Genomic DNA, 14,065 nt, shown 5'->3' with positions numbered 1-14,065 from the left:
AAGATCTGACTTCAGTTCAGGTCATGATCTCACAGTTTGTGGGTTCAAGCCCCGCGTTGGGCTCTGTGCTGATGGTTCAGAGCCTGCTTCAGTTTCTATGTCTCCTTTTCTCTCTGCCCTCTCCCACTCATGCTCTGTCTCTCAAAAAGGAATAGATTAGATGGAAGTGTAAGGTCCTGGAACAGAAAACATGTGCTTCAATCCCCATTATTAGCTTATGTGACTTTAAGGACATCACTTAACTTACTTGTCCCTCAGGTTCCTGATCCAAAAAAAATTTAATGCAGACTTAAAACAGGAAATATATATATGAAAAGCCTTTATAAATTGCAAGGTACAATGATATATATTACTATATTTATATAGAAAGAATGATCTTCTGTCTTTTAAAAATTAAATTTGCAGATTAACAACAATTATCTTTAAATATATGTGATGGTTTTATGGTTTCTTTCTGTGGAGTTACCCTTTACTGCCAACCTTTATTCCCACTCTACACATCTCCATTTCCCAGTCACGCACAATTAAAAGAAAAACAAATAGGCAACTTATACAGAAAAATAGACTATCAACTATAAAGTGACATATACAGCATCATTTATAATAATCACTCTCAGTATAATCACTATCAGGCTCATCCAGGAATTTAACCATTTCTTGTCAGTGACATTTTTTTGACATCAAATATAAAGCAAATATATTTTGCAAAGACTAGTTTGCTTTTCAGTCAACTGCAGCAGGTTGCCTTTTCCAAAGATAACTGCACCAGCATTTCATCATTCTCCCATTTTTTACCACTGTTGCATCAAGAGGGGGAGTCTGTTTCTCTACTCTGTTGAGTATAGGTGGGCCCTGTGGCAATTTGCTCAATACAATATGAAAAACATGATGCTGTACTGGTTCTGGGCTTAGCATTAGTTGTCCTGGCCGTTTCCACTTTCTGCCTCTTGTAAAGCTCACAACATCACTCATTCTTGGGATGTTTCCTCTAGAAACCAAGGTATCTTTTTATGAGAAACCTAAGCCACTTGGGGAAGGCATATGTAAGCATTCTAGTTTACAGCTCTGCTTAAACTTCCAACCATTAGCCACCTTCATCTGCCTTCCATGTAAAATGTGCCATCTTGGATATCCAGTCCTGTCCTGTCTAGTCCAGTCTGGGCTTCAGATGACTACAGCCACAACCAAAATCTAACCCCAGTTACATGAAGGAAACTAAGCTTAAATAACCCAGCTCAGAACTTAAACTAAAGAACCATGCAAAATAATGCTACATTGTCATTTTTAACTACCAATTACTGGGGTGGTTTGTAATAGATAACCAGAACATCAACTGTTTCTTTCTGTGAATACATTAATACAATTTGACTAAAACCAAGGTGATTTTTAAAGAAAATCCCTTAGTGGTTGCATCATATTGATGTTATGTACTTTTAAAATTTTATGGACTAATTTTATTTTACTTTATTATTATTTTTTTAAGTAAACTTTGCACTACACCTAATATGGGGCTTGAACTCATGACCCTGAGATCAAGAGTCACGTGCTCTACTGTCTAAGCCAGCCAGGTGCCCCTAGACTAATTTTAAAATGAAGATACTATTTCACATGTTTTGCAGCTTAGTGTGAAATTAATTTTTAGGAAAAGATGGAATTTGCATGCAAACACTAAAAAAAATCATTGGCTTTTTGTTCAATTATTTTTGTAGAAATTTTGAAATCTAATATAAATTCATTTTCAAAAGTAATGGATTTTAAAAACTCAGTAAGATAGGTTTTCAAGTATCAGTTTTCTTACATTTTCAATAATATATCGTGTCAGATAAATTGCAGCCAGATGTTCATAACTGATTTCCTCCTTTATAGAGTGTTTTTTTTTCCAAATGAAAAATACCTTCCTACTTTTTCATAATTACAAAGGGAATACTTGCAATTCATTATGAGAATTCCAGCATAGACTATGAACAAAATAGAGGTAAGAGTCCTCTGAAAATTCACATCTCAAAATAATATTAGATTACCAAATGTCTTTGCCAACTTATTTCATCTTTCTGTGATTTGGTTTCTTCTTCTATAAATTCAAGATAATAATATTTCATGGACTTCCTCTAGAAGTATATAAAATGATACATACAAAACATTTAGAACAGAGCCTGACATATAATAAGCATTCAATGTTATTTTTAATTAGTAACAGTTTGATGTATAAGTGTATTTCCTTCCAGATTCTATTCTAAGCATGCATAATTACATGTACACATTTTAGCAAAATTTATGGACTCATAAATGCTCAGTTTTCAAGCTGATTTTTTCATTCTTCACATGGTGTGAATACAGTTTTATACCAATACACAGAAATATTCCCAGTTCCTTTTTACAATCACTTTCTATTCTAATTTATCCACAACATAGGTGAAATTTTCCCAGGGTTATATTTGAATGTTTTTTTGTTGTTGTTGTTTTATTAACAATTTGAACCAGCATATAAAACACTGCAGTGAACATCTTTATTTTTTAAGTTCTCTTATACATAGGATCCTATAAATAAAGAAACTGGAAAAATAATTACCCTAAAATACATGGAAATTTTTACTCAAATGGATTAGACCATTTTATGATTACATTACAAGTGCTTTATTCACTCCAAATACTTACAGACACCATGAGGCTGCTAATCTACACACAGGAAATAAATACTGATGAAACCAATATATGCAGATGACAAGAACTAGAGAAACCTAAAACCTAAAATTTCTGCAATATTATCAGGGTTAGATCTCCTAAATAATCAAGTTTAGTTCAAAATGCTGGGTTCCTACATTAAGTGTAGTATGTCACAAAGAGAACACTTACTTTATTATGCCATGTGAAATTCATTTTTAACAATTTTTAAGTGTTTTATTTATTTTTGAGAGAGCACAAGCAAGGGAGGGGCAGAGAAAGGGGGAAAGAAGATCTGAAGCAGGCTCTGCACTGACAGCAGTGAGCCCAGATGTGGGGCTTGAACTCAAGAACCCCAAGATCATGACCTGAGCTGAACTCAGATGCCCAACCGACTGAGCCGCCCAAGCGCCCCTATGCTATGTGAAATTCTAATCAAAGACTAAGTAAATTCCAAATACACACGAGTATCTGAAGAAAGAATTTGAGTAAAGTGTATGAAATCATAGATCCTGTGAAACTGAGTGAAACTGAGGTACACTGGCATGCTGACATTAAATTGACCTAATGGATAAAATAAAATGTCAAAGAGAGCAGGACTTGTTTAATCAGTGTTATCTGCAAGTAAGTTCCACACAGGGGGACCAACCCACCTGCCTTGTCTTTTCTGTTCCTTTAAGCAGAATTTCTAACACTAGCAACGGCAGAGCCAAGGCAGTTTGAGTTGAAGGGGAAAAAGAAGAGAAGAATTTGAGTCCAAAAGTTTTATTAGTTCCTCTCTTCAATCTGCCACCGTATAAACATAAAATCCATGTAAAAATATCAAACTTGCTATGACAAGACAGCTCCAAAGTAAGTTTCCTAGACTTCACCTTCCAACCAAGTGGTCACTTCTTGCCAACCCATTTTGTATTTCTGACATTCAAAACTGTAAAATAATAAATTTCTGTTGTCTTAACCTACTGAATTGTGGTGGTGTTCTATAGCAGCAACAGAAAACTAATATGCTACCAATGAAGTACATTGTTAAAAAGAATGGCATGGCTTGGGGCGCCTGGGTGGCTCAGTCGGTTGAGCGTCGCACTTTGGCTCAGGTCATGATCTCGTGGTGTGTGAGTTCGAGTCCCGCGTCGGGCTCTGTGCTGACAGCTCAGAGCCTAGAGCCTGCTTCCAATTCTGTGTCTCCCTCCCTCTGCCCCTCCCCCCATTCATGCTCTGTCTCTCTCTGTCAAAAATAAATAAACACTAAGAATGACATAGCTCATCTCTTCATAGTAATGTAGCTTTGATAAGAAGAATATGACTAGCTAGAAACAGTCATTATATATTCATAGTGTTATGTTCTGATTAGAGCACAGATGTGATTGTATTTCTACCTGTCTTTGCAATCCTCAACCTCACGTGTTTCCCTCAGTTTTCTTGCACAAGCTTTTATCCAGTTGTATCCTTCTAAAACCATGCAAAGGGTACAGGGTCAACTACACCTTCCTTTCATGGCTTTTTGTAATAATGATTTTATGTTATTACTATAGCTATGCCAAGGATAAAGTGACTTGTTTCTTGAAGCTAAGATCCCTATAGTCACTAATAACCCAGTATTCCCTAAACATCATAAAGAAGTATATCCCAAGGGTGTGTAGGCAAATGTAACCACCACAGATGCTTCAGGTTTGACCCCGCTTAGAATCATAGCCTTGTAGTTTCTGGTGGGACCTACTTTGGGAAGTTTATTCATTAAATTTGAACAAAGCCTGTGTGCACAAATGAGTTATGTTTTAATAAACATAAACAAAAGAAATGGCATAACTTCATCTTATACTCAAACCGAGAATTTAACCTATATACAAATAATACAATAGAATCCCACAAAATAGACCATCAATGTAAATGGTATAATAAAGTGCAGAATTCTTTCAAAAGTGCAGAAGAGATCCCAGATAAAATGGTGATAGAGTCCTTTGGAATTGTCCAATACATTGCCTTTGACCCTTTAAATTTCTGCAAAGAAGAAAGTGACAGTTTTTAAATTGTGTTTTCTAGATGAAGTCAACATGATTTTTTCTCATTCCTGGGTCCAGGGAACCATGAGGATGAGATGTCTAACATGGAAAATTCATCAAGGTCTCCATTTTAGATCTTTTGTCACTGTCTTGTTAGGGATATTTATGTTTAAAAGTTTAATTAATGTTTGTCATAAATTTCCACTGGTTAAAGTGCTCCTAACAACTCCTAGAAGAATCATTAAAAGTAAAATTCACATTCTGTATCAAGAATTTAGTAATTAAAAACTCAATGTTATAAAGTTAGTAGTGAATAAAAACAATACACAAGAGAACTAGGATTACAAATCTTTCCTGTTGAGACTTACAGGTGATGTTTCTTCCTTTATATATTGACATTAGAAATGTTTTCAATGCTAGAAAGATCTTCAAATATTAAAAAGAACACAGCGGTTCAGACTACTGCATGAATAATGAACAAATGAATTAAAGCATACTGGGAATACTCTACAAAATGATAGAACAACCCAGTTTTATCACCTCAGACATGTGGGGATGTATTTAGCCTTAATTCTTTTTAAATTTATAATAATTAGATTTATTAAACACTTCCTGAAGTCTTGTAATTTCGCCCTGTGCACTTCTTGAAGTAACAAATTTCTTAAATATACTTTTCAATTATGAAAAAAGCTGTGATTTAAATTTCAAATTTTAGAATTCGTCTTTGTCTTTGTAACATTTGGAGGAGCTACCTTGTGCTCATCATCAGGGTCTTTCCCTACCACACAGCAAACTAAGCCAGTGGAAAAGTAAAACAAAATATATGATTTCTGGAGTAAAACTTCACCTTTACAACTCCAAAAAAAAGGCCAGGGTAGAGTTTATGTCTTCTATTTGGGGGAGGTTTGAACTTCCTCATACTATTGAACTTCCTCATACTAAGCCCCTGAATACTGAGGCCCAGTAGCTTTGCCCACTCAGCTAGAAACATCCAAAGGAGAAAATGTGCTTTCTTTGGTCAGGCTTATTCTTAAGAGATAAAAAGAGCAGCTGAGTCAAGCCTGCCTAATATATCATATCAATTTTACCAACCAGACAAATTTCTCTACTTTCCCAAAGGTGACCAAAAGGATGGAGAGAAGTCAGGAGTGTTATACTAGTTTAATTTCCAGGACATGAAAGAAATACCCTGAAAGGGAAAGAAACATCCTCTCCCACTAATTGGACTTTCAGATTGTCACCAACACGCCTTCTATAAAGTCCCTTATTATTTTTTAAATTAACTTTGAGAATACGTCTTCGGTCTTTAATTCTCCAGATCAAGAGTATAATTGTAAAATGTACTTCTGAAGAAAGTTTTGCTTGCCGCTCGTTTTAGTTTCTCATTTGGGGACCTGGTCTGTCACTTAAGCATTTCCTGATGTTTAAGAAGGGTGACTCTTAACGTTATCCGAGGAAAGGATTAACTACGTATCCCCCCCCCCCCCCGCAGATCTTTTGATTCTAGTTTCCAACACCCTCTTCCTGAGGATGCCTTGAAATGTTGGTGGTCTTCTCTCAACAGCAGTAGCTTGTGGAGCCCATATCTACAGGGAGCAATGAAAATGCTCTCTGTAGCTCTTTAATGAACCGTAATTGCTGGTTGAGACCCATCCATTATCTTGCAAATACCATCTAGGTTAATTCCTCCTGAAATGCCTTGCCTGAGGCCCAGACCGAAACTTTTGCCATTTCACATAGCACACGTAACTCAATGTCCATTCAGTGTTTTCCCCACAGATCAAGCTTTTACTATATGCAAAACCTTCCTGTAATTTTACCGTTCAGTCACCTGAACTATTGTAAAACTGTCAGATAAGACAAATTCCAGAAGTAGTTTTGGTTGTGTATTAGTTTCCTATAGCTGCATGATAAAATACCACAAATTAGCAGCTTTAAACAATTTATTAGCTAGGTCAGAAGTCCGGGCACAGTGTGACTGGTTTCTTTGTCAGGATCTCACAAGGCTGAAATCATGCTATCATTCCAGGGCTGTGGTTCTCATCTGGGTTGAGTTTCTCTTCAAGTGCAAAGGTTGATGGCAGAATCCGTTTCCTACTAGCTGTCAATTCAGCGGCCCATTCAGCTGTTAGAGGCCTCCCCCTCAGCAGTTCAAACAGAAGTGTTTGCTTCCTTCCAGGCCAGCAGTCAAGGAAGATTCTCTCTCTTGTGACCAGCCAGAGAGAAATCTCTGCTTTTAGAGGTTCCAAGTGATTATGTTAGGATCATCTGGGTAATCTCTCTTTTTTTTCTTTCCTTTTTCCTTTTTCTTTTAATTTTTTTAAATGTTTATTTATTTTTGAGAGAGAGAGAGAGAGACACACACACAGAGTGTGAGTGGGGGAGGGGCAGAGAGCAAGGGAGACACAGAATCTGAAGCAGGCTCCAGGCTCTGGACTGTCAGCACAGAGTCCTACATGGGGGGCTCGAATCCAGGAACCCGGGAGATCATACCTGAGCTGAAGTTGGCCGCTTAATCGATTGAGCCACCCAGGCACAGATTTCCCTCTCTTAAGGTCAACCGCACCATGAGACATTAACTACTTGTGACCGTCAGATTCATACTATTCACTGTCACTAGAATTATTCAGGGTATGCACATGAGAGGCAGGAAATCCTGGGAGCCATCTTAGAATTCTGCCCAGCAAACACTGTTAATGATTCCTAGGCATAGAAATGCCTGATTGTTCCTATCCTTTTCTTTTTTTCTTATTTTTGAATCAGTTCTTTGTCTTTGCAAAACTCTGTCTAAAGAAGACTTTCATTCAGTTTTTTAAAACCTAAAATCCCTGATAAATATCTGTTAATTTTTTTTTTTAAATAATCCAAATCAATTTACTGAAATAAACAGGATACTTAGAACCAGACAGACCTGGGCAGGAGTCTGGATTCTACTTTTTCATGGCAATTCACCCGTAGCCAGTTAGTGATGTAGTTGTGGAGCCTGTTTCCTTCTGTAAAAAGGAGACAATAATTCTTACCCCTGGAACACTGTCAGTATTTAATGGCTGTGTTAGATTCCCTACCACAATGCTGGGTCCAGAGTGGCTAGCTAACAATTGCCTTCTATTCCGTTGCTTTATTTCTCTTTTCATTTTGGTTCTGCTTGGTATTTATTTAAGCTAAAAAATATACAACAGATGAAATAGACCAGATTTTGCCTTACAGAAAAATGTTACCTTTCCACCTGCATGTTATTCTCAATAGGACATTAGTATCCTACAATTTATAACCATCGCCAACAGCTTGCCTGGCAGAGAAGCACTGCTTTAATCTGTTGATCCCGCTTAAATGCGTATCGTGGGAATCACATTGACCAGCACATCGGTCATTAAAGTAATAAATTACATACTTTGGCCACCAGCACCATACCTTGAGTACTTTAAATATTGATGTTGGAAGGTGACTTATTTATATTATTTTTGTACAATACATTTAATGCACTCAACTTATATGTGGTTCTAGAACTCTTCTGTGTCTTGTAAAAGGATCTTTAGCTGAGTTTCCTTTTCTACACTGAATGTACCTTCAATGATCACATTTGTTCCCCAGTTTATCTCCTGGTTTTTTTTTAACCTTCTAATAACTTATTTAACTTAATTAGTCACTTTGAAATTCTTTGCAAGTGCCTCTCAAATTGTTTTTGGCTTAATTTTTTTGCGTTTCACCTTCAAATTTTACTAGATTCCTTAATTTTCTTTCACAATTTCTTCACTTTGGAAAAACTGTCTTGGTTGTTTGTTTCTTTTCTTCATTCAAGTGTATAGGTTTGCCACTTAGTCATGCATGGCTCGTGGTCGAGTTATTTTGTTGGAATTACATTATGGTGCATTTAAATGAACTGAAAGTGTCCCCTGGGATATTAATGAGCACTTTATTAAAAAAAAAGTGTTTTAAATCCTCTGTCAGTTTTTCTGTTTGTTTGTTTTCCATCATTAAGTACTCTCCTGATGATTATTTTTAGTTCCTCTCACTTACATTAAAATGTTGAATTTGATTATGCTGTTACTGCTTACTAATTTGCCATTTTCTGACCACTACTCAGAACTTAGTCTATTATATTTCATCTCCGTTGAAGTTTTAAAGGAATTTCATCTTGGAAAGTCATTTGTCTTATCCAGATACCTGACACTCACATTTTGTCCTAATTAAGATTTCTGACGGGGTGCCTGGGTGGCTCAGTCGGTTAAGCATCCGACTTCTGCTCAGGTTGTGATCTCGCGGTCCATGGGTTCGAGCCCCATCAGGCTCTGGGCTGACAGCTCAGAGCCTGGAGCCTGCTCGGATTCTGTGTCTCCCTCTCTCTCTGACCCTCCCCCGTTCATGCTCTGTCTCTCTCTGTCTCAAAAATAAATAAACATTAAAAAAACAAAAAAAAGATTTCTGACAATCGATATGGGGACAAATGGAGTGCCTTATTATTATTATTATTATTATTATTATTATTATCTAACCTAATTGGTTAGGTTCCTTTGGTCTCACATATCTGATTCTCATTATCTCCATATTTTGCTACATCTTTATTCTTTAAGGATGAAATGTCTGCCTTCACTTACTTTCCTTGTCTGGTAATATTTTTACCCTGTATGAATCAGTATCCAAATATTTTTGGAACACTCAAATTGGGTAATGTGAGGAAAGTTAATGAAAGAGCCATTTACAAAATGAGGGTAGAGTATATGAGGAGCAACATGAAACAGTGCAGGGTCTCAGGCTTAGTAACCACGGAAAGTCATTAGAAGGGGCAAGCAGAGGGAATGGTAATTATTGGAACCCTGAGACAGACCTCTATGCTGAGGGCTGACAGGAACTATGAAGTTTCGTGAAGAATGCATCCCAGACTGCAACCTAGTTGCAGCCCTTATTAGAGCTGGAATCTGAGGAAAAAACACTCCACCTCTCTCTTCCTTCCCTCCAATCTCTTGCTGGAAATCCCAACTGGCTACAACCCAACTGGAAGCCAGAAGATGAGGCAATCCTTGTAGCATCTTCTTTCTCTGAACAGGAGAAGGATAGAGAATGAGCCTGGAAGGGAAAACTGAATGAATTGAGCAGAAATATTAACACTACTGACACTCCAATGGCAATGCCTTCCCTAAAGGGGACATGGCTTAGGTACAGGGTATGCCGTTGTTCAATTATTTTCCCTCTAGCCTGGCTCTGAATTACCATTCTCTGTGTGTATTTTGCCAAGCATTCCACACCTTGGTTTCTGAAAATAGTTTGGAAATACTTATGCACTCTCCATTAAGATGCAACTTGATATCACCTCCCTGGGAGGTTTTCCATAAAATCCACATGTAGACACTTTGAAATGCCGATTGCTTCTCAGGTGCAGTTCTTAGAAGGAGCAGCATTTTTTATTTTTTTATTTTTTTGTTTTTTTTTTTTGATCTTTTTAACGTTTATTTATTTTTGAGACAGAGAGAGACAGAGCATGAATGGGTGAGGGGCAGAGAGAGAGGGAGACACAGAATTGGAAGCAGGCTCCAGGCTCTGAGCCATCAGCCCAGAGCCCGACGCGGGGCTCGAACTCACGGACCGTGAGATCGTGACCTGAGCTGAAGTCGGATGCTTAACCGACTGAGCCACCCAGGCGCCCCAGCATTTTTTAATATATAAAATAAATCGGGGAGCGCAGGTGGCTCAGCCAGTTGAGCATCTGACTTAAGCTCAGGTCATGATCTCACAGTTGTGAGTTCAAGCCCAGCAAAGGGCTCTGTGCTAACGCTCAGAGCCTGGAGCCTGCTTCCAATTCTGTGTCTCCCTGTCTCTCTGTTCCTCCCCTGCTCGCACTCTGTCTCTCTTTCATAAAAATAAATAAAGATTAAAATTTTTAAAAAAATAGTTAAAACATAAAATAAATCAATTCATCTTCTTCTTGACTTCTTGTGAATTAAAATTTTTGTCCAGATTCTTTCTACTGTGTTTTTTCTAGTGATGTTAGTAGATGACCAAATGTTGTCTCCTCTCTTGTTCTTGTTAGCATTAATGGATTAATGGTATATAATATTGCCTGCTTTCTTTGTCCCTAGGAATTTACTGTGACAGTAAGAGAAAAGAATCTACTAAATTAATTTTTCATCTTAAAAGTTTTAATCTTTTTTCTTCAAATGCAATCATGATAAATCAGCATTACTGGTGGTTTTATAATGTCTACTGAAATATCACCAGCGTGTTCAATTTAATATTTTTTTTCAGTTCTTCTTTATCATTTGAAGGGTGGCAAATTTCCATTGTCATCCCAAAATGTTTCTCCCATTGGTTCACCATAGTGACTGAAATTTCCTTCTTTAGAAAATCTTCCCTGATGTAGGACTTTATCTCCAGAAAGTTGCTATCAAGTGGACTTAGATTAAGAGAAGTAACGTGTTAATGCATAGTTACTAATCAGCTTCAAAGTCATCAGGCAAAAAGGAGTCATTGGTATTTAGAAATACATTTCTGTTTAGAGACTCTAAAGGCTTAACTTTCAGCTGATGGAATTAACCCAGCTTTTATGTCCAACATACTCCTAGTCGTGGGTAAAACCAAATGAACATCAGACTTATCTGCCTAAAATTTTCAGACACCAGAGCTGAGATTTATTCTATTATCTGAAAATTAAGCCCATGTATCACTGTCAACAAGTGCCTTTGATAAATACGTGGACTGGTATATTTTCCTAAGAGATAAGACCCAGGAGAAGTTTAGAACTCGAAGCAAGGTCTGAGGAGGGAAATGTATACTTAGAGGCCAATAAAACCTGAAACATGGGATGTGTACTGGCAGTTAGATGCTCACAAGGGAGATGGGGACACTCCAAACACATTTGTGTTCTGTCTCCTCAACTTAAAAAAAAAAAAAAAAAAAAAAAAAAGTTTGGCTCTGTCTTTCAGTCAATGACTTGATGGCTATAGAATTCCAAATTATTTTTGATAATTCTTTTATGGTAATAAGAGCTAACATTTTTTCTTCAGTGTATAAGGCAATGTTTTAAGCTTTTTGCAGATAATTACTAAGGCTCACTTCATCTTCACAAATAACACCATGAAGTGGGTAGCATCATCCTTATTTTTCAGATGAGGAACCAGTCTCAAAGCATTTGAATAACTTATTCCAAAATCAAAAAATGGAAAGTGGCAGATCGGCAAATTAACCTCTGCCAATCTGATGCAAAAGCTTTCTGCTCATGCACTACCCTACGCAGCCTCTCATGGACACGGGAAATACACCCTGCCCCCCAGATAAATGTATGCTGCTGTGTGCACAAATCAGATTATTCCTCATCCACATTTTTCTCTCAGCCTCAATGTACAGACGGCCCACAGCAATTGCTACTCTGCTACCTTGAAAACCGCAGACTAGGTCATGAATCCTGATATGGGTAAACACAAAAACAACAATAAATGTACTCATCATTTTTTGAAATCAAACCTCCCTCTCTTGCTGTGCAACTGTACTTGGAAATATATAGTCAGGGCAGTATGAGCCATTGCCAAGCAATCCTTGCCATCAGGCGTCTGCTGCAGGCCCACGCTTCTGGCAGCCTTAAGGAGCAGGGAACATCTGTAGTAGTCACATGCCCCAAAGTCTGGTGTCAAAGCCTGGGAGAGGGTGTTCCCCCCCAATACCGCCAATAGGAACAAAAAAACCGTGTTGTCACTAGTTACCAGGACATCCTTTCTGCTCCATCTGCTATTCTGTAAAAATAATCTAGGCATTTAAAAAATAAAAAAAAAAACCCCAAGTTGTAATAGTCGAATAAGATCGAAATTTTTGTGAGAAGAGGGGAAGGCTAAGTTACCTGGAGAGATGACTTCGATTTCACCTTTCTCTGCTTCTATGGCTTTTGTCCCAGACAGGCCTACAGAGTCTACTTTTAACCCCATCGAGGCCTGTACTCAATGTTGAGGACTCTCAGAAGAGCCTGGACCACTTTCCATGGTTTCTTTGGTGTTTTAACATGTGCCTTTTTTCTGTGTTGGATGAAGCAGAAGGTGTCTCTCAGAATCCTGAAGATGTGTGCTGGAATCAAACCGCGGAAGCATATAGGGCTGTGTGTGACTGAGGTCATTTGTGTCACCTATAAAGAAGTAGAAAAAAAAAAAAGTCTGATTATGTTGTGTGAAGACAGTGGCATGTGATAGACCGTCTAGATTGTTATCCTGACTCTCCAGCCGACTGGCTGTGTGACTTGGGGGAGGTCACTTGTTCTTTCCATGATTCAAGGTCTTCTTCTATGAAATGGGGATATTTAGTGTAGGTACTTCATTAAGGTTCTCACGAGGATTAAGTAAGATATAGCACGCACAGGACTCAACATAATAATTGGCACATAGCAGTTGTTTAATAAAAGTTACCTGTTTCTTGTTACTAAAATCAGAAATGCTAGGCATGAGGTAATTACATTGGTTGCCCTGGAGGGGGCCACACACTGCTCACTTTGCCAGAGATTCACCATGTTTCTTCATTGCTGACACTTTTCCTTTCACTCCCAATTCCTACCCATCACGATCACTTAAGGCCCAGCTGAAAAGATGCATTTTTTCCACGAAAGACTGGTCTTTTTTTCTCAGGTATAGCACATGCTCATGAGGGGATTCTTTTTTGGATGAAAGGTCCCTTTTTTATTTGTCTTTGTAACTGCTACAATTTCTGGTGCAATGCCTTGCACATAGTGGGTCCCTCACACAGTCTTTGAAAACTTTAGTAATTTAAAATATATTTTTACTCATTCTAAGATATGAAGTAAACTCACATTGTTTATAAGTTTTCTACTTGCTCCAAAGTCACAAACTTAACATGAGAAATAATGTAGAATTCTCCTCCACAATCACAGGAACACCACAAATAGAGCATAGACACATATGGACACATACAGCCTTAGTTAGCAGTGGCTAACATCAACACAGTGGTGCTGGCCTCAGGATTCTAATTGTGTTTGACCTTGACAGTGGTGTGTACCATACTCTGGTGATGTGCAGATTTGCTCATACTCTGAGTCAGTGCAGTTGGTTAAGTGTTAATGCAATTTTACTGAACAAACGGCAGTTTAGTGGAGTGGGCTTGCTGTAGCTACATTTGCAGCTTGGTAACATGAATATGTCTTATGAAAAAAAAATTGAACCAAATAACCAAATATTTACTTGAGTGTAAAAACCACAAAGTATTAAAAATTGTCACAAATGTGCCCCAAAATTCCTGGTTGCAAATACAGACTTGGCTTGCCTGGACACTGAGTACAGCACTGCAAATCAGCCTCAGCTTGTTCTAACACTTATTAGTTCCAATACACTAATTCAATCCAAACAGCTCTAAAATTAAACAGGAACCAAGGCTGGGAAGTGGGGAATCATAATAGTACATCTTAAGAGACAATCTGG

The sequence above is a fragment of the Panthera leo genome, chromosome C1, assembly GCF_018350215.1.
Source record: "Panthera leo isolate Ple1 chromosome C1, P.leo_Ple1_pat1.1, whole genome shotgun sequence".
Lineage (NCBI taxonomy): Eukaryota > Metazoa > Chordata > Mammalia > Carnivora > Felidae > Panthera > Panthera leo.
The sequence above is the reverse complement of the archived record's forward strand: the minus strand, read 5'-3'. Positions refer to the sequence as shown.